Below are 24,231 nucleotides of genomic sequence, written 5' to 3'. Positions count from 1 at the left end.
TTTGATTCTCCTTATTTGTAACTCTTCTTATGATTCTCCTTATTTGTAACTCTTCTTCTATTTACAACTTCTCTTATATTCTACAACTTTTCTTATTTTCTGTAACTCTTCCTCGATTTGTAACTTCTCTTAGTCACTGAAAATCTCCCTCTATATGAAACTTTTCTTAGTGTTTGCAATCTTCCTCTATTTGAAACTTCACTTAGTGACTACAACTCTTACTCTTTTTGAAAATTCTCTTAGTAATAGTTACAATTTTTCCCTTGCCTCTATCACTCCTTATGTTTGCATAATCTCCCCATTTTACATCAATTGCAAAGGCTATTTTTACTTATGGCTACAATTTCTCCCCTTGAGATCTTAACAAAAATAAAATTACTTCCTCATATTGTTTACTTCCATTTTTCTTTTAACTAGGATCCCCCTATTAAGGTTGTGTATGTGTGTCTCTATATGTAATATTGCCTCTTTTTTAGGTTTTCTCATGAGATTGATCCTCCTATACTTCAAATTCCTTTTACTTCTTCTTTTTGGAACTACTCCCTTAGGGCTTATTCTTGTTTTTGTATACAAATTAGCTCTTTTGACATCAAAGTGTTACTCCCCCTAAACTGATGCTTCTCCTTATTTTTAATTCTCTCCCTTTTTCTTTTTTTCCCAATTGAATTTGACCATTCACTTCATTTTTAGTTATTAATTCATATCCTACAAACTTTTTATTTCATCATCCTTTTTCTACAACTTACTCTCAAAAGTCCCCATTTTCTTATTGCAATTTGAGGTGTTGTCATCTCTTACTTGTATTTCATAAATAATATGAGAGAGATAACACTATCATACATAAATATTATTCTTTACCATTATTATGGACATATACATTTTCTAAAGTCCTGGTTTCCTTTTCCACTAATCTTCTAGACTCTTCCTTCCCTATTTTACAACCTTTAGAAAAAAATGTGACCTCATGTCCTTTACTAGTTACACTTATAATATTTTGCTTTAAACCTTCAACAAACAAGACATCTTCATCTTTATCTTTTTCATTATCAAATCTAACTTTTCCTCTACCCACTATTCTGGTTGATGTATTATCCTTAAGAGTGACATTTCCACCTTTGATTTCCTTTATAGAGAGATATTCTTCATATCGTGTCATATGATGTGAACATCCATTGTCTATATATGTATTTATTTGTTTTGTAACACATAGAGCTTGACCACATTCTGTTTGCTTCTCCATACCTTTATTCTTTCATTTATATTTTTGAAAATATCTTCTTCTATAGATTTATCATAAGGCCTCAATGTATTTCTTTTACAATCATGAGATTTATGCCAAAATTATTTCACTCGAAACAATCAACATGATCTAATAAGGGACAAACGAATTGTAATTTTTTTGGTGTCCTTCGTTTTTGGGGACCGAAATTTTGGAAAATTTTGACTAGGCTTTGACTGGAAGTTGGTTCAATAGGAGACCACCGAAGACATGAAAATGAATAAGTCAAGAAAAACCAAATTTTGAGGGTGACAAGAAAAATACATGCAAAAGGAAATTAAAAGAGTTTTCAAGGCATATTTTGCAAAGACAACCAGACAAAGATAAGCATTGAAAATAATAGTTAAGGTGGATTTTTGTAGAGGATGCCAAGGAAGAATAAGCGTGAGGGATTTTGATGGAATCTTAGGTGACAAGGATAAGAGAAAGAAAGTGAGATCTATAAGAGTTAAGGGGAAGATAAAAGAAAAGAGAGATCGAGTTTCTATACCGAAGTGTTGCTACTATGCTACTTGAGGAATTCCATGTTGTTCTATATCTCCCTCTTTCTGAGTTCTATCATGTAATTTTATCCAACAATGGTTGGAGGTTTTTCTTGTAGCAAAGCTTGATATGATGAAAGGATGTAATGATGTAATGATCTACATGTTAATGAAAGGGAGTTCTGGGAACGTTTTTTTGTGTTTGAACTATGATGGAATGATTGGCCCCTTTAAAAAATTTCTTTAGCATGAGACCAAATGTTCTTTATTATTTCCTTTTATGTCACATATCTATTAGTTCTGTGTATTAGATGATTATATATGAGAGACTTGTAATATGACTGCATGAAATGCTTTATTTGTTACGCTGATATTTGATGCATGCCATAATCCCTTACCTTTCTAGGTCTCAACACACCTCAGGTGAGATGCCTCTCTCTCTTCTTAAGTGAGGTTAAAATGCCAACATGATGCTAGACTATTATGGACTCTTTTTTTGGAACCCTATTGTTATAGACATGTTTGTGCCTTACAAATCCAAGCATGAAATGTCCATAAACCAAGGGCTCCTAAGTCCCTAAAAGTGTTGTTCTAACCCCTAAAGGAACAAGGTCAATAGATTACAGCTTCTCCCAGAAGTTCTCCACCAGAAACTGCTCAGAATAAGTCAAAACAGGATCATTTTAGCTGCTCCACTGGCTAGGTGTGTTGCATTGCACCTAAATACACTGTGAGGGTGCATTGCATTTCAAAAATCCCTTCTGTGGGGTGCGATGGGCGAGAAATGACAAATGGCAGTGTCATTCCGTGAGGTGGAGAGACAATGGAAGCTTCCAGAATCTTCTCCTGTGACACTTGCCTCACTGAATTCGACCAAGGATGAGTAAGAGGCCTTCAGTCTCCAAGTGGAAGCAAGAACTGACAGAGAGAAGACACTAATCAGATCACAAGCTGACTCATCCTCCTTACACATATCTATATATGGATCCCTCATCTCAGAGATTCGGAGGCTGGAATTTTGCATATTGTAAGGAATTGCTGTTGGTTTTTGAGACAAACATCAGAGTGTTGGGTGATCTATGCTTTGTTGGAGGTGAAGAGGGGCTTCTTTGCTGGGAGGTTGATGCTGGGTCAGGAACCACCGGTTGTAACTCCTCCTGGATCTTTTCTTGTTTATCAATAAAAACTATTTGAGTTTTTCCTCCATGCTTTTGTATCATTGATGCTTGTTACATTTGTATGGTTAACTTAAATCTGATCCTAAGTTGTTTATGAATATAGATCCATGTCTTTGTATAGTTTTCTTCTTCTGTGATCTTACAGGTACTTTGTGAAGCTGGGCAAGTAAGGGAGCAGGTAGCTGGAGACTGTCAAAGAAGAGAGGGATTGGATCAACGGATTAGCGCAAGACACAGGTTGGTTCTTTCTATTCCTCTCTATCTATAGTTCATAAAGGAAATACAAAGGTAGATTTTCTCTGTTTGTTTCTAAGGCAGCTGTCACACCTTAGTGGGATAGAGAAGTTCTAAATAGACACTTTTCCCTGTAACAAAATGGCGACTCCGCTGGGGAATGTCTAATTAGTTTTTTTGTGTATCATTCTTTTTTGTTTGTTTCATAAACTTATAAGTAGCTTTCGAACTGCATTTGCCATAACAAATCTAAAGTAGACAACCACTACTTCAATCCATTCACTGGATCTGTTTATGATTTAAACAACTGATTCACAAACTATCTGATTGCCCTTGTGATAGCTCTTAGACCCTCCTTAGATCTACCCCTAATTGTGCATTACTGATTGCTTTTACTTGGCCAAAAACCAAAGACTGAACTGCAAACTGTGACCCAGAACCCGGACAGATTCTCGTTTCTGGCCCAGCGCAGGTACTGTGAAGAGATCCTGAATTTCAACGCACTTCTCGAAAGGGCAACCTGCGCTGCATTTCAGATTCTCTGTGTTACAGGTGCACTGATTAGACTAGCCCTGTGCAGCTGTGGTTCTTGTGCTTCATTATTTCCAGTTCTATCTCTGAATTTTGCTGCCTGTGATCAGTATATGTCTATTTGAAACCCCTTTTCCTTGTTGTTATTTCGCCTCCTTTGTACAAAAGAACTGTAGATGTTTTTGTGTGTTTGTTGAGTCGTTTACAGTTTTCCATTGCAAAAGTAGAATAGTCGTACTGTCGTCCTTTGATTTGAATTTGTCGCAAGTGTCGATTTCGATCATAGGAGAAAAGTTTGATTGCTGTTGATGGTCGATTATACTGTTACTGTTGCCTTTGGTCTAAATTTGTGATTTTCTAGTGTCAAGAACAAGTGTTCATTTCAAAATCGCAAGGTGTCGTAATCATCTCTATTTTTGATTTCGAAAAAGAGCTTGTTTATATTTGTCGCTTGAAAAGCATTCAGATTTGTACATCAACTTTCTTTTTAGCATCAATACTAAGGAAGTCAAAAACAAATACATGCATGTGCATTTGCATATAGACAGTCTGTTTGGCTTGATTTAGGAAAGTGCATTTACAGTGTGCTCTTTGCTCTTTGTGAAAAGATTGTGTCTTTCTTTTCCTCTAGTAGCTAGGATTTTCATTGCACAAAAGAGATAAAAGTTTGTTTATCATCTTTAGATTGCATTTTAGGAATTACATCTACATCTCGTGGTGAACCCAAAAGGCAAACTTCATAAGCAAGATCAACTTAAAATAAATTCAATGAATCTAACAATGCTTTGGAACTTAACGCACAACATTTAGAGGTCTAGACTAGAGACGTATTCCGGCGTCGTAAAGCCTGGTAACTATTGTCCTCACTGATGGTTGGGTGATTCATCCACTTTGAGACGATAAGTGCCAGTATGGACTTGTGCTCCCACGTACTGTCGAGTATATTTTGGGAGACCCCTATAGGCTTAAATCCTTTATCCTTAGGAAGCTGTGTCTGCCGCCTTATCGATCACAATGCACTGAACACAGCATTCGTGAAGATTGACTGCCGTACCGTAAAAAGTATTCTGCAGTTTTGCGATTGGTTTGGTACTCCCTCTACCTAGATCTCCAGAGTAGTCCCTTTCGTTCCTTTTTAGACTCCTTAACGGAAAAGGTCCATCTGAGCACTTGTCACTTCAGGCTCATTAAAAATCAAAGGTGACTAGAGTCATCTTTTGTTTTTTCTCGACTCTTAAAAACTGAAAAAACAAGTTGTGTCAAAGCGTATAAAAATTTATTTAAACGGAATATTCATTACCCCTTTCCTACGTTGATCTTGGGTTGAGAAAATGGAGTCAACCAACCAAGGAATTCCCCTTGGAGGAAATCCTAGTCCCTTCTCCTCTTGGGGTGATGTTGGTGCGCCCCATATGGCCACATTGTCGCTTCTAGGGCTGACGATCAGTTTGCCTATATGGCTCTTATCAACCTCTGTCGTTTAGAACACCACTATTCCTGAACAATCGAATCAGCAATTAGACGAGTCCAGAGTTGCCCACCAGCCTTCTACTTCCTCTAATTCTTCCTCTCCTCCTTCCTCTTCGCTTGATGGGGATGGTAAAGCCAAAAGTCAAGTTCCTAAGGAGAAGAAGGAAAATAAGAAGAAAGAGAAGAAGAAGAAGGAGCCAAAGGCGAATGGGGGAAAACGAGTGTCGTCTAATGAAAATCCACACACTGCACCGACCAGGCCTAAATCGCCATGTGTCATTTGCAAAGGAGACCACTTTCACAGAGATTGTCCTTGCATCCCTCGGATCTTAAGGGATTGGTCTCCTCGTTTGCACAACCCAGTGTCGTCAACCTCTGATGATCATGTTGAAAGCACACCATCAAATAGTGAAAGTGAAGCCCCAGGACAAAAAGGGAAATGTAGATTTCCTTGTAAACTCTGTGAAGGCGATCATGCCGTCTACCGTTGTCCCTTCTTAGACGAAGCTAAAAGAGTTTTGGATGATCGTCCGGTTTCACCGTTACGACTTCCTCCTGGATATAAAAAACTCTGGCCGAGTTCGTCACTAGTTGAAAATCCGGCTGGCCCGCTCAGGTGGTCGGCTGAAGCACCTATCATTGAAGATAAACCATCTGGATCCATACCAGATGAAAGTCAAAAGGTCGAGGCGGCAGTTGACCCGGTCTTGCCTTCAGAGGTTTCATCTTCAGATGATACAGTCACTGAAGAGAACAAGGATGACACCGTCCAAATTCTCTTCATAAACAAAGACTCCGACGAACATGGGGGCAATTTACCCGTTCCTTTACCGCAGGAAGGAAGTTCGTCAGAGCCGTACCCAGCCATCTATTCGGTCCCACCTCCAAGCAACCTAGTTGTCTCCTTCGACTGGAATCAACTAGGCAGACCCCGTTTACCAGCTAGCGTACCATTCCGAATTATCGTTCAAATATATAAAATGGTTATGGCTGGTACCATCATAGATGAGGGAGCATCTATGAGTATCCTTTCCTCAACTGCTTGGAAAGCGCTTGGTTCACCATCGCTTTTGCCTGAAATGAGAAATTTGACAGGCTTTGATAAAGGAACCAGTCGACCGTTAGGGATCCTTCCCGATGTGCCCATAACATTGAGAAGGAAAACAGTTCACATGAACGTAATGGTAGTTCAAGGACCCCTGGATTACAATCTGCTCCTTGGACGAGACTATATTTATTGCATGGGAGCAATTGTCTCCTCACTCTTTAGAGTAATGTGTTTTCCGCACGAAGGAAGAGTGGTCAAGCTCGTGGACCAGCTTTCATTTCCCGGATCATACAGAGCAAATAGTCATATACCATCCCTGAATGGTCTTTTCACGCAAGAAATGTCTCAATCTCCAGTCCGTCCTCCCGATGAGCACGAGTAATTCTGAGGGATATGACTGAAACCCAGGGGGCATGCACCCTGGTCTGCTTCAGCAGGAAAACTCCAAGTATAGGGTAGGTTTCTGCGAGAGAATATGACTAGTCTGTACTCCCATCCGTGATTGGAAGGGGGGTTATTCTAGAACAAGATTCTCTGGTCAAAGTTATGTGAGTGGAGTAGCCTCCTTCACTCACCTTAGTTTATCTCGGTAGACATCGCCGAAGAAGTGTTTTGTTTGCGCTGTGAATAGAACAATCTTTGGGTAACCTGTAAGAGGTAGGCCTCTCTCGGTAAAACAAATGTTTTAATGGACTAAAGAGGGGGTAACCTTGAAATTCTGCTTTATACCTGGGGGCATGCAAACCTTTTGGAGTGCAAGCGAAGAGCGACTATTTATTTTTTAAATTTTTAGGACCTCTAACCCTTTAAACTCGTAGGATTGGTCATCTCCTAACTTGCATAAAGAAAGGATGTGGGGCAAAACTCTAAAAGTTTCCGTTTTTATATGAGACATTCTTATCATACGACTGGATTAATCGAGCAGTGTTACCGCAAGGTTCAAGCTTGTTAAAAAATAAACCCGCATCGAGCAGTTTTAGCACATAGTTCAAGCTCGTTAAAAAATAAACATAAGACATGAGCAAATGTTTGCACCCGCGTTTAAGCTCGTTAAAAAATGAACTATTCCCCGGTAAATAACCACCGTGAATGTAGTACTTCAGCCATTAAAGCCTTGGTCGTGTTTGCACCGTCATCTCCACTTTTTTCATTGGCCGATCATTCACCTCCATTTGATTGTTTACCCATTTTGAGGAACAGCTGCGAAGAGTGATTTCATTAGCCATCCTTGTGACACTGCCGTGATTGGAAAATTCCAAACCTTACCTGGAATCACCTGCTACCTGTTTTATCACTCGTTCCTCAAAAGACGAGTCTCTTTTAAGCTCTTTTCAACTGACTCGTAAAATATGAAAAGATTGCCGAGTCCTTGGCCTTCCAGCTCGTTAAAGGGACAGGAAGTGCTATTCCTCATCTAGATTTTAATCTTTTTGGACCTGAGGGATTATTGCACAAAAAGATCGAGCGCTTGTTTTGTTCTGCTCGTTAAAACTATCGAAAATTCATCCCTTCTGTATTGTTTTATACTTTTTCGGACTTAAGGGATTAGATGACGAAAAAGGAATTTTGGAGTTATCTTTACGTTCCTTTTCAGACTCTCTAAAATTGAAAAGGATCGAGTTATCTTTGTCGTTAAACTCGTTAAAAAGATTAATAGCGACAAACTTGTCTTTAGACGAGAACGAGTTTCACTATCGCTAGGCTCGTTAAAACATAGCGATGGGTTTGCCCGAAGGGCAAATTATAGAACAAGCATATGTTATCCTCCTCAAGCTTGACAAAAATAAAGAGGTACTGGTCAGCAATGACTGGGGAAAAATTGGGAAGAAAACTCAAAGAATCTTTATTGGTAGCAAGTCGCTCTTGAACATGACACTTCCACTCCGTGTCCGAGTCGGGTTGGGTTGTTTCATTCACCGGTCACATTGCCATGGTCACGCCATACCATCCACATTGGGGTTAATGCTACCAATCCATCACATCAGTGTCGCCGATATGTTCAAGAGAAGTCACCTGTGTCTCACCCACTACCATACATTATACTCCATTCTTTCATGACCGCCACCCTGAACATTATATCATCAAATTGTTTTCACCTCCATCAAAATCATTTGCTCCATTCTGTGTCATTGATGTGGGATTCATTAAGGCCCTCCTTTGACAGATCACTTCTTGTCGACATCAGCTCATTATCCAAGAAGTTGGTCTAGGAACACCCCATTCAGTACTTTGAAGCTTGCATGCCTCAATGGCAAGTTTCTCACTTCCGGCGACAGGTTTACATCAATGACCTTCGACTGAAAGATTTTGCGTGGTGTTCAATGCCAAGTCCTTTATTCACACCACGTGAATTGTACTGCAGTACCTTGAGGATCATTATCATTATCGGTGATTCCTCTCGCGCTTGTTAACAGTTTGCATCATTGACTGGTAATCAAGCGATGTCTTTCCATGTTCGACTTCAAAACATTTCTCACATGGATCGACTTGTACTTCGAGTAAAGATCGGATGAGATTGAAGACCCCGGATCTAGTTTCATCTATCCGGGCTGTGATATATATTCAGGGAAATAAAGACATCAAATGTACAGAATTGCAGCACAGATAATCATCCTACCAAAAGGATGATGGCTCTATCAGAATCATCAGTCTACACTCAGACGATTGTCTGTCCTATGTACATGAAAATGAATTTATAAAGCTGAGCATGGGAATGCCCGCCTCAGCTAGATCATGAAAACAATATGAAGATAATGTATTGTATTGTATCTTATTACAGGTCTCCTCCCAGCATTGAAAGAACTTCAGATCCTCATAATAAAGCATTTCACCCCACACCAAAAGGTTAACGGCCTCATACTTTAGGGGGCAACTGTTATAGACATTTTTGTGCCTTACAAATCCAAGCATGAAATGTCCATAAACCAAGGGCTCCTAAGTCCCTAAAAGTGTTGTTCTAACCCCTAAAGGAACAAGGTCAATAGATTACAGCTTCTCCCAGAAGTTCTCCACCAGAAACTGCTCAGAGTAAGTCAAAACAGGATCATTTCAGCTGCTCCACTGGCTAGGTGCGTTGCATTGCACCTAAATACACTGTGAGGGTGTGTTGCATTTCAAAAATCCCTTCTGTGGGGTGCGATGGGTGAGAAATGACAAATGGCAGTGTCATTCCGTGAGGTGGAGAGATAATGGAAGCTTCCAGAATCTTCTCCTGTGACACTTGCCTCACTGAATTCGACCAAGGATGAGTAAGAGGCCTTCAGTCTCCAAGTGGAAGCAAGAAATGACAGAGAGAAGACACTAATCAGATCACAAGCTAACTCATCCTCCTTACACATATCTATATATGGATCCCTCATCTCAGAGATCCGAAGGCTGGAATTTTGCATATTGTAAGGAATTGCTGTTGGTTTTTGAGACAAACATCAGAGTGTTGGGTGATCTATGCTTTGTTGGAGGTGAAGAGGGGCTTCTTTGCTGGGAGGTTGATGCTGGGTCAGGAACCACCGGTTGTAACTCCTCCTGGATCTTTTCTTATTTATCAATAAAAACTATTTGAGTTTTTCCTCCATGCTTTTGTATCATTGATGCTTGTTACATTTGTATGGTTAACTTAAATCTGATCCTAAGTTGTTTATGAATTACATTTGTATGGTTAACTTAAATCTGATCCTAAGTTGTTTATGAATATAGATCCATGTCTTTGTATAGTGTTCTTCTTCTGTGATCTTACAGGTACTTTGTGAAGCTGGGCAAGTAAGGGAGCAGGTAGCTGGAGACTGTCAAAGAAGAGAGGGATTGGATCAACGGATTAGCGCAAGACACAGGTTGGTTCTTTCTATTCCTCTCTATCTATAGTTCATAAAGGAAATACAAAGGTAGTTTTTCTCTGTTTGTTTCTAAGGCAGCTGTCACACCTTAGTGGGATAGAGCAGTTCTAAATAGACACTTTTCCCTGTAACACCTATGTCCAAACCCAGGGTCAACCTCTATTGAAATTTTAAAGCCAAAAATGGTTTTGTTGCTGGGAACCTGAGTATTATCAAGGGATTTGGACCATGGTATCAAGGATCTTGAGAGGAGATATTCAATATTGGTGGCATGAGCAAGTTGATCAATTTTTTCTCCAATAGATGTAGTTACACCGAAAGAAGTTAGAGTGGATAAAAGAGGAGGTTTTGTAGATGAAACCTATCATCAAAGAATACAAAATATTTTGGTGTAAGTTCCTTGAAGAAGTTCACAATTGGTTGCGTCAGCTGCAAACCAAGGGAGGAGCAGGGAATCACCATGGATCTCCTGTACTTGGACTACAACTGATTTATCTAAGCTACATAGGCTCGATACAGAATTGAAAATAGTTGTTGATTTATAGGTACAAGCAAAACTAGAGAGTTATATTATTGAATTCGCTAAAAAAAATAATTTATATTTTTTCCGAAGTTGAGGTTGTGTTTATGTACGGGTTGCAAGGAAGGTTGCTGAAGGAAATCCCCCTGTGGATTACAATTTTGATGGTGGAAGAAAATTTAATGTCGTTGTTAGGTCCTTATAATACTAGTGTTTCCCTCATTTTTATTGTCATTGTAGCCCCCTTATTGTTATTTTTGTGCCCATGTAGTCCCCATATTGTTATTATTGTGAACCATAGAATCTCACTATTGTTATTGTTGTGCCTTTGCATTATTATTGTTATGTTAGCTCTGATTATATTGTGACCCCTTAGACTCCTATATATAGAAATGAGGTTTTGTCATTTGAATCATCCAAGAATTGTTAATTTGTGTATTGTAAACGGGGTTGACCCCTGAAAGAGGCTAATTTTGAAGTCATCGATCTATCTCTTCTTCTATTTTGTGAGATGGTTGCATAAAATTTGGTATCAGAGCTTGGGATTCTAGGGTTTTTCTTCTTCAAATAGACCATCTTGGAATTTTCACTATTACATTTTTTCTACGAGGCTTCAAAAGCTTAAATTTTTACCACATGAAGCCAAAATATTGGTTCACTTCGTGCAAAAATTTCAGATCTTAGTTCGCTATATTTTCAGAGATAGGAATCGAGGAATTTAGGGTTTTTGGAGGATCCAAATTTTTGTCTCAAACATGTGACTTAGGGAAAATCATCATAAATTTCGTTTCAGGCATCATATTTGAATTTTGTAAATTTTTTCTGGAAGTGAACGAATTGTAGTTTGTCATATATAAATTTCATGGCTGGAGGTAAAAATAGTGACAAGTGGCATTGTACAAATTCACTCTACTGAACTAGTCTATAATCAGGCCATCATGGGAGATAGGGAAAAAATATTTTTTGAAGACTCCAATATTGGTATGAGTTGTGGGTTTGGAAATAAGACTTAGAGGGCTACCAAAAGACAAAATTTTAGACCTTGGAGATCCTAAATTACAAAGATACAATAGATTCAATATCGAGCTCCTACAAAGCAAAAAAAAGTGTGTAGTTTTTAGAATTTGCATAAGTTTTGTTTCAAAAATTAGTTTGAAGTAAGTCAGAGGGCATAGTGAAGAATAATTATCATTAATTTATGCCCAAAAGAAAGAAAATGGAAACACCTAGTAAGCAACCTGAAATCTCTACTATGACACATGAAGAAGAGGAAGAAGTGTAACATCATATATCCAAATTACAAGACCAAGTGCAACCAGTTTCACTCACAAAAAGTAAAAGAAGCTAAGATGGATGGTTTGAAGAATGGCATGGAAGCTAAGATCGATGGTATAGAAGCAAAACTGAAAGGAAACATGGAATATTTGAAGAAAGACATGGAATGTTTGAAGAAAGGCTTGACAAAGTTGCTACAAGAAATGCTTCCTAATGGCGAAAAGGTTGTAGAGGAAACTTGTGATGAGAAAAAAAGAAATGTTAATCATGATTTCATAGACTATAATGTTGGATTGAAGACCCACCATATTATAAAAATCGATATGAGGAATTTTGATGGCAAGGATCCCATAACATGGATAATACAGATGGAGCAATATTTTGATCTCCATAATGTGCAAAACACACAAAAGGTACGAATTGCAACTCTATATTTAGAACCCAATCAGTTTGTATGGTATCAATGGCTTTTCTCTCACAAAAAAATTGTCATTTGGTCAATTTTTATGGAGGAGATGATAACACATTATGAAGATACAAAGAGCAACACCTTCTTTAGCCAATTGATAAATCTCAAACAAAAGGGTTCAATGGTGAAGCACATTGAGGACTTCCAAAAATTGAATATAAAGGTAAACGATATTCCATATGAGCATAGGATTGATGTCTTCATAGGAAATTTAAAGTATAACATCGAACATGAGGTTCGCTTTGGAAACCTGATTCATTGGAGAAGGCTTTTAGGTTGGCAAGAAAAATTGAAAGAAAAATTATGGCAACAAGGAAACCTACCACTCACAACTATAAAGATGGAAGTGTTGCCACTTCTCGCCTTCCACAACCTACAATGTTGACACCACAACAATTGGAAGAAAAAGGAGAAAAAGGGCTTTGTTATAGTTGTGATAGAAAATAAACTAAAGGTCATTAATGTGTTGAGAAGAAATTATTTTACATAGATTGTGAAGAGGAGGAAGAAAAGGAACAAGAAACATCAAAAGAAGAGGATGTACACCAGGAACCAACCCCAAAGAAAGAATAAATGAATCCGACCATATCTTGTAATGCAATGGCATGAATTACCACTCCTCAAACTCTCAAGATAGAAGGATATATCAAGAAGAAAAAGGTAATAGTGTTGATTGGTTCAGGGAGTACCCATAATTTTATTCATTGTAAGATAGCCAAGGAATTGAATTGCTTCATATACCTTGCACCAGAGTATCAAGTGATGGTTGCAAATGGAGGAAACATAAATTTCTTTTGAAAGTTCCATAATATCAAGCTATCCATGGGAGAATATGTATTTAATATTCCGATTCTTTCCATTCTAATGGGTGGTGCTGATGTTGTACTAGGAGTCCAATGGTTACAATCTTTGGGTACAATAGATTTTAATTTTCAAGAAATTTTCTTAAATTTTTTTTGGGAAGGAAAGGAAGTTGAATTAAGGGGTATCACATGGAAACTAAGAAATATAAACAACTATAATGACATGAAAAAATATTCTAAAGAAATAACAACAAGGCGTAGTTACACAATTATGTTCACTAGAGGTTCAAACATCGAAATTATCTATTTCTCCAGATCTCCAAAAAGTTTTGGAAAATCATTCCATTGTATTTGAGGCTCCCAAATTCCTCCTACATATTTGTCATCATGATCATGTTATTCATTTGATTCTAGGAAGTGTTCCTCCAAACATGAGGCCTTACAGATATCCCTATGACCAAAAGAGCGAAATTGAATGTATGGTTGCAGAAATACCAGAGGCTGGTATAATTCAACATTGTCAAAGTTCTTTCTTTACTCCAGTAGTAGTGGTGCACAAGAAGGATGGATCATGCCACATGTGCCTAGATTATAGGGAACTCAACAAGGTAACTATTAAAGATAAATTTCCCATTCCTACCATTGATGAATTATTGGATGAATTACATGGAGAAATTTAATTCACCAAGTTGTATCTTTATTCAGGATATCATTAAATAAGAATGAAGACTAAAGACATTCCGAAAACAACATTTAGAACTCGTGAGGGTCATCATGAATTTTTAGTCATGCATTTTGCTCTTACCAATGCACCTTCTACATTTGAAGGTTTGATGGATTCCATTTTCAAACCCTTAGAAAATATGTGTTAGTATTTTTTGATGATATACTAATCTACAACAAGTCTTGGAAGGATCATGTTCAACATGTTGACAAGGTGCTCAAACTATTGGAGGAGAAACAATTATATGAAAAAACCTCCAAATGTTTCTTTGGAGTACAGGAGGTGGAATATTTAGGTCATATTGTATCTCATGAAGCATAAAGCATCTGTGAGGATTTCTCGGGTTGATAGGGTATTATCGCATGTTTGTTAATAATTATGGGAGAATAGCAGCACCTCTAACAACATTATTAATGAAAGATGAATTTTCTTGGACTCCATAAGCAACTAAGGCCTTTGAACATATTAAAGAAGCAATATGCCAAGAAGTAGTCTTAGATACACCAAACTTCACATAAACCTTTATTATGGAATGTGATGTGTCAAGAAATGGAATTGGTGATGTTTTAATGCAAGAAGGAAGACCCGTTACTTTTGAAAGTTGTCCAATCAAAGGAAAGTATTTACAAAAAGCTATTTATGAGAAGGAAATGTTGCCAATACTACATGAACTTAAGAAATGGAAACCGTACCTAATGAGAAGACACTTCAAGGTAAAAAAGGATCATGATAGTCTTAATTACTTTTTAGAACAAATATTATCTTCAGAAGAGTAGAAAAATTGGGTCACAAATGATCTGGATTTAAACATGAATGCAACAAATTACAGATATAATCATACATATAGAGATGCAATAGAAATAATACTTCATTTCATCACTGTAAAATACTGAAATATGCTTACAAATAGAAATGGAAATAAACTAGCTAGGGTGATGGTAGCTTATCTCTGAGAAGAGATGTGGCGGCTACATGACTTTGAACTATCTTACAATGAGGCTTGAAGGCCTATTTATTGTTGATAAACAATGGAAAACCCTAAACCTCCAAAAACCTAACCCTAGGAGATGAAGCGCCAAACTATGGGCCACATTTTGGGTAAATTGGTACATCAACTTCCCAGGGTCATAGCTTTGGCATACGATCTTCGTTTGACACACACAATACCTCGTTATAAAGATCTATCCGAGGACTACAACTTTGGAAAGAGAAACATTGGTCCATGGAACCATGTTGCTCCTATTTTTCCCAAAAAACGTTTCTTAGGGCATTGTTGTGGCCAGCAACAACCCCCCTTTTTATGTAGTATTAGTAATAACACTAAATAAATGGGGACCGTTCTAAAAAAATAAAAAACTAACACTTAGAATTCCCTTTTAATAAAACACACTATCATAAACTTAGGAAAATCATCCGCAAACGCAAAATATTAAGTATTATGAAAAGTATCAAATTAAATCGTTCTCTTAATGATGAACATCGCATCGCAAAAGGGTAACGGAGGGCATCATATATAAAGAAACTGTTGAAATTGCAAAAACGCGATGATGCGAGATCACAAGCCACACAGATTCATTGCATATCATAGATCCCATACATCGCAGCGCCACTTAAGATAAAATGTCCCAATATTGCGAAATGCGATAAAGCATCTCGCAAATCGCATCTTGCAGTCATATAATGAAGCAAAAGATTCTTAACAAAAAAGGATTAGCGATATTGTGATTTGTGATATTATGAAGCAAATCACAAAATCGCTTTATCGTAGACCAAAAGGGCTCATAGTTCAATGAGATATTTCTCGTCAGCCGATACCAAGTTATGGGCATTAATGTCAACTTAGTGGTTTATTGATGATTATTTATGAGAAATGATTTAGATCTGAGTGAAACGGTTATTTCACACAAGGTGATATATTTGATGTGATTTTTAAATTAAGAGCTTTCCCGGCACCTTATTATTTACCATCATTCGTTATCTTTTTTATTGTGTCTTAGTTCTCTATTTTTGAACTTATAGGAGCGGTACGCAAAACAATACACATAGTAGTGCGTAAAACGTGATGGGGAAGAAAGGAAAAGCTCCGGTATCTGAAAAATAGAGATGACTCCATTATTCACGGACACCACCTGTATTAGAGAAGCAGGGATATCTACTTGGGAAGGCATGTATAGTCTACTGGAGGAAGAAAACCTGAGAGTCATGGAGGTTATGGCTACAATAGATGAACGCAGGTCATCCGAAGCATCACTTACAAAGCTTGCATGCTCATTCCTGCACCGTATCGTAGCAAGGCCAAAAATACTTCCCTATACAAATATGGTCAAATGGGTGATAGACAATGTTGAGAAAATGGACAGGCAGTTCAAGTCACGGAACCAGGAGGTTGTAGGATCATTTACTCCATAGAATTTAAGACACATGTATCATTTACCAGAGCTGTAGGCTAGCTATAACAAACAGTTTGTGGAGAAATTCTCTAAGGAGAATGAAGATTTGGTGGAATTCACCAAAAACTGGTAAGTGAAAGAAGAGCTATTAAAAAAGGAAAAATATGGTATGTACAACACTGGTTCCCTCTCTTCTCCATATTATTTCATTGTTGCAATGTTATGTAGGCTATTCGAAAAACCTAACATCAATAAGTTTTCATCAGAGTGGCTACCCCTACTAGATGCGACCACCAACACTATAATGGACTAGGCCCAAATATTGTCTGATAACTTAGCCTATGCTATTTGGAATTATCAGACTAAAAGGAGTCCTTCTCAGAGGATTTATCCTCCTTTCTTTCTAGCTGCCTATGTCATGGATGTTATCTGATTTGTTTCTAAATTTCCTCTCATGGGTTGGAAATGGACGGTACAAAATCCCTTACCCATTCAAGTCTACCATAAGGAACTGTGGGATTCTAAGTTCACCCCATATTTTTATAAAATATGCCATGGAGTTATGCTACCCATTCACAAGATGTTGTATAATACAGATGCCCCAAGATTTTCTCCTGAAGCCGAAATTGATATTTTCCCTGTGGGAAGATAGTTTGGAGAAGAATTTTTCACTTATATCAGAGTATTCAGAAGCATTACCTCTCCTCATGTACTTCCCTTGTATGTTCCTGATAAATTGATGGCCCAGGAAATAGCCTACCAAACTTGTGGGGTTGGAGGAATGAGCAGAGAACTTAAAGACAAGAAAAAGGGACAAGAAAAAGGCAATCTGGCCATAATTCCTTGTGGTCTATGGAGCTTTTGCATTGTTTCATCTAGGTCATGCTTTCAAGGAAGTAGACAACATGTTGAGTCTATGATTGCTTAAGTTCCTAGGGAGACAATTTGATCCCTTTGATGTGATAAAGAATTTTACCATGACAATTAAAATAAAGGTGTTCACTAAGGAAGATGATCTCTTCAACAATGTTTTCCAGTAGAAGAGAACACTCAGAGACATCTTTCACTGGGCCCAAATCTAGTTTGGCCCAGCAGAATTCCAAGAGTTTAAACTCTACAGAGAATGAAGATTGGAAAATCTCCCCTTGGACAAATTGCGCGTAGAACCAATGAGGGTACCCATTCCCAACATCATTATGAGTGGAAGCTTAGGGCAATACAAGTCTAAATCTAAGTCTAAAAGAGAATCGCCAGAAAGGTCTAGACGGTCAGAGAGCGATCACAACAAGAGTGAAGGATCAGTCAGGGATACTGGCCAATCCAAGGAGAATATTGAGCAATAAGTGTTGTTGCCAACACAGATGGAAATTCCCACTCCCCTCATCCAGCCAACAAAGACATTAAGAACAGAGCTAGAAAAAGAATGGGAAAACTTTAATGAATTGATCAACACGGAGAAGAAAAATGTGGAGACACCAAGGAATCCAGCATAGACAATTACAGAAATGGTGATTAAAACAGTTGTCAATGCTCCAGAAATTGAGCACATTCCCATAGCTTCGTCATCTAAAATCATGCTAAAGATAGAGGAAATCCTTCCTGTAGATGTGTTTTATAGTCCACAACACAAAGTTGTGGTCAGGAGACAGAGAAAGAAGCGAAAACTAGACAGCATGCTCTCACCTAAAGCAGAGTCAGTGGATGTCCTTTGGCAAGACCCTACCACTGATTCGACAGAGAACCTGACTAGATTATCCCAAATTGAAGGAGCTTATGCTTTTTCTACTACTGACAAAGCATCCAAAGTTCAACTATTGCTTAAAGATAAAGAGGATAAAATCCTATTTTTGCAACAATAGTTACAACAGGCCAGCGTTAGCCGGGAAGCAGAAGAAAAATTGGTAAAATTACAATAGGACTTCCAGCAAATGCAACTGGGTTATCAAAGCAGTCTGGCCGAAAACGAACAATAGTTACAGGCCACATTAGAAATGCACAAATATGACCCTAAAGTCATATAATTTGTCATAGAAGCCCTTGCCTAAATGATCAACTCTTGCAATAGCAAGAAACACTTTGCCAAAGAATATCACAATGGAAATATCACTATGAAATGAGCGAAAAAATCACAAGTCAAGTCATAGATTTGAGACTTGATTATGATTTAATTGATAAGAAAGTTTTTGAATATTTGAATTGGTAGGAATTAGAGGAAGGCAAGAAAGTAGGGTTGCCCAAGATCAATGAATATCACAAAGAAATGTTGTTTAATAAATGGGATGCACAGATCAAAAAAGTAGAACAGGCAGCAGAGGAAGCATCGACAACAACAAGCAATGTCATTGATTGTGTCAATAAAAATCTGCACAGAGCCAACCTGATATCGGAAACCACTCCAGGATTTCTCCCAAAAACACAACAATTGCAAACAAGTTGGAGACAGAAAGCTGAAGAAAGGGCAGAGTCAATAAAAAAGTTAACTAAGTTAAAATGGGACACTTACTAGCAATATTTGGTGAAACCACACAGTTAGTGTATGACTCTGAAGTGCCTTACAAATTCTGCCGAGAAGATAGTGTTAGCGCTTGTTGATTCCATTTTTGTGGGACAATTAAAATCGGAGGTCGGCCAACCGACACTCCTGATGCCAATGTTGGATGCTTGCGACTTAAGAGAATAGATGTGTAGTTGATCTTTAGATACAGTTTCAGTTGTATTTCAATTTATTTTTGCTTTAGATGAGGATGGTCATTTAAACCTCCTCCTATATTTTTGTAATAACTATTTTTAGTCTTTAGTTAGTAGTATTTAAACCCCTCTCATGTATTTAGGAAGGGGTCCAGAAATTTATCAAAAACAGTTCTTCAGAACATGCACTTTTGCCCCCTGAGGAGGTTTTGATAAATGAATGGAATGAGATTTATTTCTATCTTTGTTTAATGTCTGCTACTGAAATGCACTTTTGTACTCTTAGTAGATATTGAATTATGAGAAGATAAATCTATGTTGTTGAAGCTCATGAGTAGGACTTATTATCAATGGTACTTTTATCTCTTAATGATTTATGCTTATGCGTCAAGTGATATGTTATTTTCAGTTGTTTATATACGAAGGCTCAAATGTTCAGTTATCATTTGGCACATTTGTATGGTGGTAACTATTTTTTTTATACTGAGTGTATGAATAAATTATTATGTGATAAGATTATCATAATTGTTTCGGCTAATTTGTTATACAAAACAATTTACTTTTAAAGGATTCTTTTCTTGTAGAAATTGAATAATCTTTATTACCGATTGCTGTTGGAAACTATTTTAGATCACATAAGTGAAGAGTTAATCCCGGGATAGTTTTTAGAATTTAATGTTTCCATTCATTAGAATAAAATTGCATGTGTTAGATTAGATTTAGATTAAAAGCATTCTCTTTATAAACTTTTAGGAAGGAAAACATCATCCCTTAGCATCATCACAAACAAATTGTGAAACTAGTCCCATTATCCCCAGTCAGAGCCACTATCCCAAATGGAAAAGGAGCTGCTTTCAAGGTCTAGACCGAGTGGTTATCCCCCTTGTTGTAGACCCAATTTTCAGGGCTTCAACATATTTGGCGCTAGAATGAGGGCCCAAACTATGAATGGCTAGTAAATCTAAATCCAAAACTCATTTTGAGAGTAAATCACCCTCAACATCTCCCCCGACTTCTCCATCGCATTTTGAGTCTTTAAATCTTAAGCAATAAGTTGAGAAAACAACAGCCACTGTCGCAAACCTGAACATTTAAAATAAATCTACTATCGAACCCCCTAAAGTTCAGTCTTTGATCCATAAACTTCAAGGATTTTCCATATCACCATAGAAATCTGAATTATCTCAAGGTAGTGTGACTTCGCAATATATTCCTTCTCATCCTCTTACCAAACTATAGAGTGAGACTCCAACTGAATTACCTCTGCCTAAAAGGAAAAGATCAAGGAAGAAACCTCAAGGGTTTGATAGTGAGACTCTTTCACATCATCATCCATTCCATCTTCTCCATTGCGAAGTCAACCATCCACTCCTCCACTTCATATCATTGTTCAACAGAGTACTAGAACTTTGACATCTTCGTCCCCACCATAAGGAAATTCATCTATGATTTCCTCTGTTAGTAGTTCAATGATGGCTCAAAACCCATGGAACAATCCAGGGGCAGTCACAATGCGTATGCCCTTGAGTCAATTACCGGCCCATCCTGAGAAATGGCTGCCCAAGTTTAATCCTGAAACAGGCATGCTAGCAGAAGAACACATAAATAACTTTATGTTATCAATAAATTTAAATGGAGTTACAAATGAAGACGTTGTTGTTAGACTTTTTCCATATATGTTACAAGGAGCAGCTGGGTCTTGGTATTTTTCATTACCATCAGGATCCATTACTAGTTGGGACATTTTCCAAGAGCAATTCTTGATAAAGTTTGACAATGATAGGTCTACGGCAACATTGATCAATGATATATCAAATCTTAAGACTAAATCGAGAGAACCTATCAAAGATTTCAACTCACGTTTCAACAAACTCTTGAATAAAATACCTACCGCTTCCAAGCCTAACGAAGAAGTTTGAAGTGAATGGTACATATCTGTTTTACCGTCAAATATAGAAATCTTTGTTGATAGGGCTACCAAGCCAACATTGGCCAAAAACATGAAGGAAGAGATAGTGGTAGAAAAGCGTATCTTAGCTTTAGAAAATAAAAACGCTATTGATGAAAGAAAATCTAAGAAGTTGCTTTTAGAGATGATCCTAAGAAAAATAAAATAAAGGATCCATTTGATTTCGAAGGATTACAAAAAGTTTTAAAAACCATGTCTAACGAAATGATTGACATTAAAAGACAAGTAGCAGAGAATTCTTCTAAGAAACCCTACAAGCCTTATAGGAAAAACCCTTCAATTGATCCAAAGCCTCCCAATTCTATAATAGATGCAGAATCTGAAGGAGAAGAAGAAGAAGTTTCCAATGAAGAACCTATTAATGAAGATGAGGTTGTGGAACTACAGGGAATGTGGGACTTCATTCTTCTAGATGAAGAGGATCAAGAGGCATCACCAGTCAGTACCAGAAGTAGAAATCAACTTGATCCTCCACAGCCCAGTTCTAAACAGAAGAATGTAAGCTTGGTTTCCAAGGATAAAGTCGCAAGTAAGAAATCATCACCAAAAGCGACTCAAACAAACCCAGTCCAATCCGAGTCATCAACTCCATCTAAAACACTGATCGTTTCTGATGAGATGGAGTATAATATTGTTGAAGACATGAATAAGACTAGGGCCAACATTACTTTTCATGAATTGAGTAAATTAAAGCATCAATAGAAACTACTTTTGAAAGAGCTGCATGCAATACCCGTTGCACCTCTTCCTGCTGTTGTAATCTCGCAAGCTTCTCATGAAATGGGAAGACCTCCAACTAGTATGGCAAATAAAGTTGACCCAAATGATATTGCTTTAATTGGAGGTAGGTCAAAATCCCATACTCCTCCATTCCTCCTTACTTATGAAATTTTCAATAAAAATTTGCATAATTGTTTGGTAGATTCAGGTGCTTCATCTAATATTTTGCCTAAAACAATTTGTGCAAAGTTAAACGTCCAACCTCAAAAATCTGCAGTATGCATAGTTTAGCTGGACTGATCGCAAGTTGAAGTAATTGGTGAACTAAATCAAGTGACCATAAGGCTCTTATTGAATCCAAAGGTATGTCAAGTCATTGATATTTTAGTTGTAGACATTCCTGAATTTTATGGTTTAATTCTTAGCAGGGATTGGTTTGAAAATTTTCATGGATACTTTGCGACTGACTGGTCACATATGTGGCTCCCTTACAATGGTAACCAAATCATATAAAGGTTGAGTGAGAAAGACATCAAAAATACATAGTAACGGAACTGGAAGGAGAAAATGAACCTATAGCATACAACAACAATATAAATGGGAACTATTTTGTTGACTCTTTCTTAGGAAATTTTAATTCTTATACTTCGCCTTATTTAGAACATTTTGTTTTGTCTCAAGTAGAAAAATTTTCAGAAACAGATAGTTCTAAATGCGTTAATTTTGTAGATAGTCCTGTAAATAACTCTTTGTTTTGGAAATTATTTTTTGATGGTTCTAAGTCTAATGATGGAGTAGGAAAAGAATGTGTATTAGTTAGTCCAAAAGGGAATAAAACCATGTTAACCTGTAGACTCGAGTTCAATTTTTCAAACAACACTGCAGAATACGAAGCTTTAGTGTAAGGGCTGTACAAGGCAATTAGATTAGACATCAAGTATTTATAAGTCTTTGGAGATTCTGATATTGTTATTAAACAGGTACAAAATACTATACATTGTCTATCAGGTCATTTAAAGCATTATCAATCTTTAGTACAATATCTGATTGCACATTTTGTAGCACTCAATATTTCATCCATTCCCAGACTCCAAAATGCTAGTGCTAACCTCCTAGCTAACGTAGCTTCCAAGCTCCTTCCCTCAGAAGACTATAGCCCATACAGATTCTCAATCAAATTGATCTTTAGGCCCTCCATCCCTGATAATGTTACCAACTAGAGAATTTTTAATGATGACCCTGATATTGTAAGTTTCCTAACTTCAGAAGGATCTTATAGTAATCAGATAATTGACGAGGACCAACATGACAAGCAATTACAACAAAAGAGCACCAATAATGCCATACCAAAATCTGTAGTCAAGTTAGAAGACATATACAATTTAAAAGATAGATTCAAAAGGTCTACCAATTCAAAACTTTAGAGTTCAACTCTGAACTATGAATTAGTCAATCTAGGAACAGATACTAAGCTGTAGAATGTCAACTTAGGTCTTGGTCTAGCCCTAGAAGAAAAATCAGCCTTTGTTCGACTCCTAAAGCAGTATAAAAATGTCTTTGCCTGGAATTACGATGACCTTAAGACTTACGACACTTCAATCATTCAGCACACTATCCCAATGACAGCTGATGAAAAACTAGTCTAGCAAAAGTTGAGGAAGATCCATCCTAATCTGGAAAGTTAGATTAAGTCTAAGCTCAATAAATTGTTGAAAGCCAAAATTAATTTTTTCATTCAACATTCTAGATGGGTTTCCAATCTGGTTCCAGTCAGAAAGAAAAACGGAGACATTCGAATTTGTATTGACTTTCGAAATCTTAACAAAGCCTGCTAAAAGGATAATTTTCCCCTACCTCCTATGGAACAAATATTACAAGTAGTTGCAGGATTAGAATTGATGTCCTTTTTATATGGTTTCTCCAACTACAACCAAGTCTTAGTCCATTTGGATGATCAGCTAAAAACCACATTCAGAACCAAATGGGGTACATATGCATATCAAAAGATGCCTTTTGGGCTGATTAACGTTGGCGCCACATTTCAAAGGGCCATGGATATTGCATTTAAGGGATTAGTAAACAAATCAGTGGTGATTTACTTGGATGACATAACAGTATATTCTAAAAAACATAGTAATCACCTCAGAGATTTAAAGCAGATCTTTCAACATTGTCAAAGGTATGGGATTTCACTTAATCCAAAAAAGTCCTTTTTTGCATTAAGTGAAGGAAAACTTCTTGGATTTATAGTGTCTAAATCTGGAATCCATATTGATCCAGATAGGATTAAGGAAATTTCTGAAATATCCTTACCACATAATAAGAAAGCAATGCAATCCTTCCTTGGTCAAATTAATTTTGTGAAAAGATTTGTCCCAGACTTCTCAAGAATTGTGTCACCATTACAAGCAATGATCAAGAAAAATTCACTCTTTAAATGGGGTCAGGCAGAATATGAAGCATTCAATCTGATTAAGCAAGCGATTGTTAATGCCCCATCCCTAGCGACTCCAAATTTTTCCGATCCTTTCATTTTGTATACATTTGCCTCTAAGAAGTCATATGCTGCAATACTCACGCAAGCCAATCAAGACAAAGTGGAAGCCCCAATTGCTTTCTTT

The sequence above is a fragment of the Pinus tabuliformis genome, chromosome J (genome assembly GCF_031772625.1).
Source record: "Pinus tabuliformis cultivar Carrire ecotype Pingquan chromosome J, CPIR1, whole genome shotgun sequence".
In the NCBI taxonomy this organism is placed as follows: Eukaryota; Viridiplantae; Streptophyta; class Pinopsida; order Pinales; family Pinaceae; genus Pinus; species Pinus tabuliformis.
The sequence above is the reverse complement of the archived record's forward strand: the minus strand, read 5'-3'. Positions refer to the sequence as shown.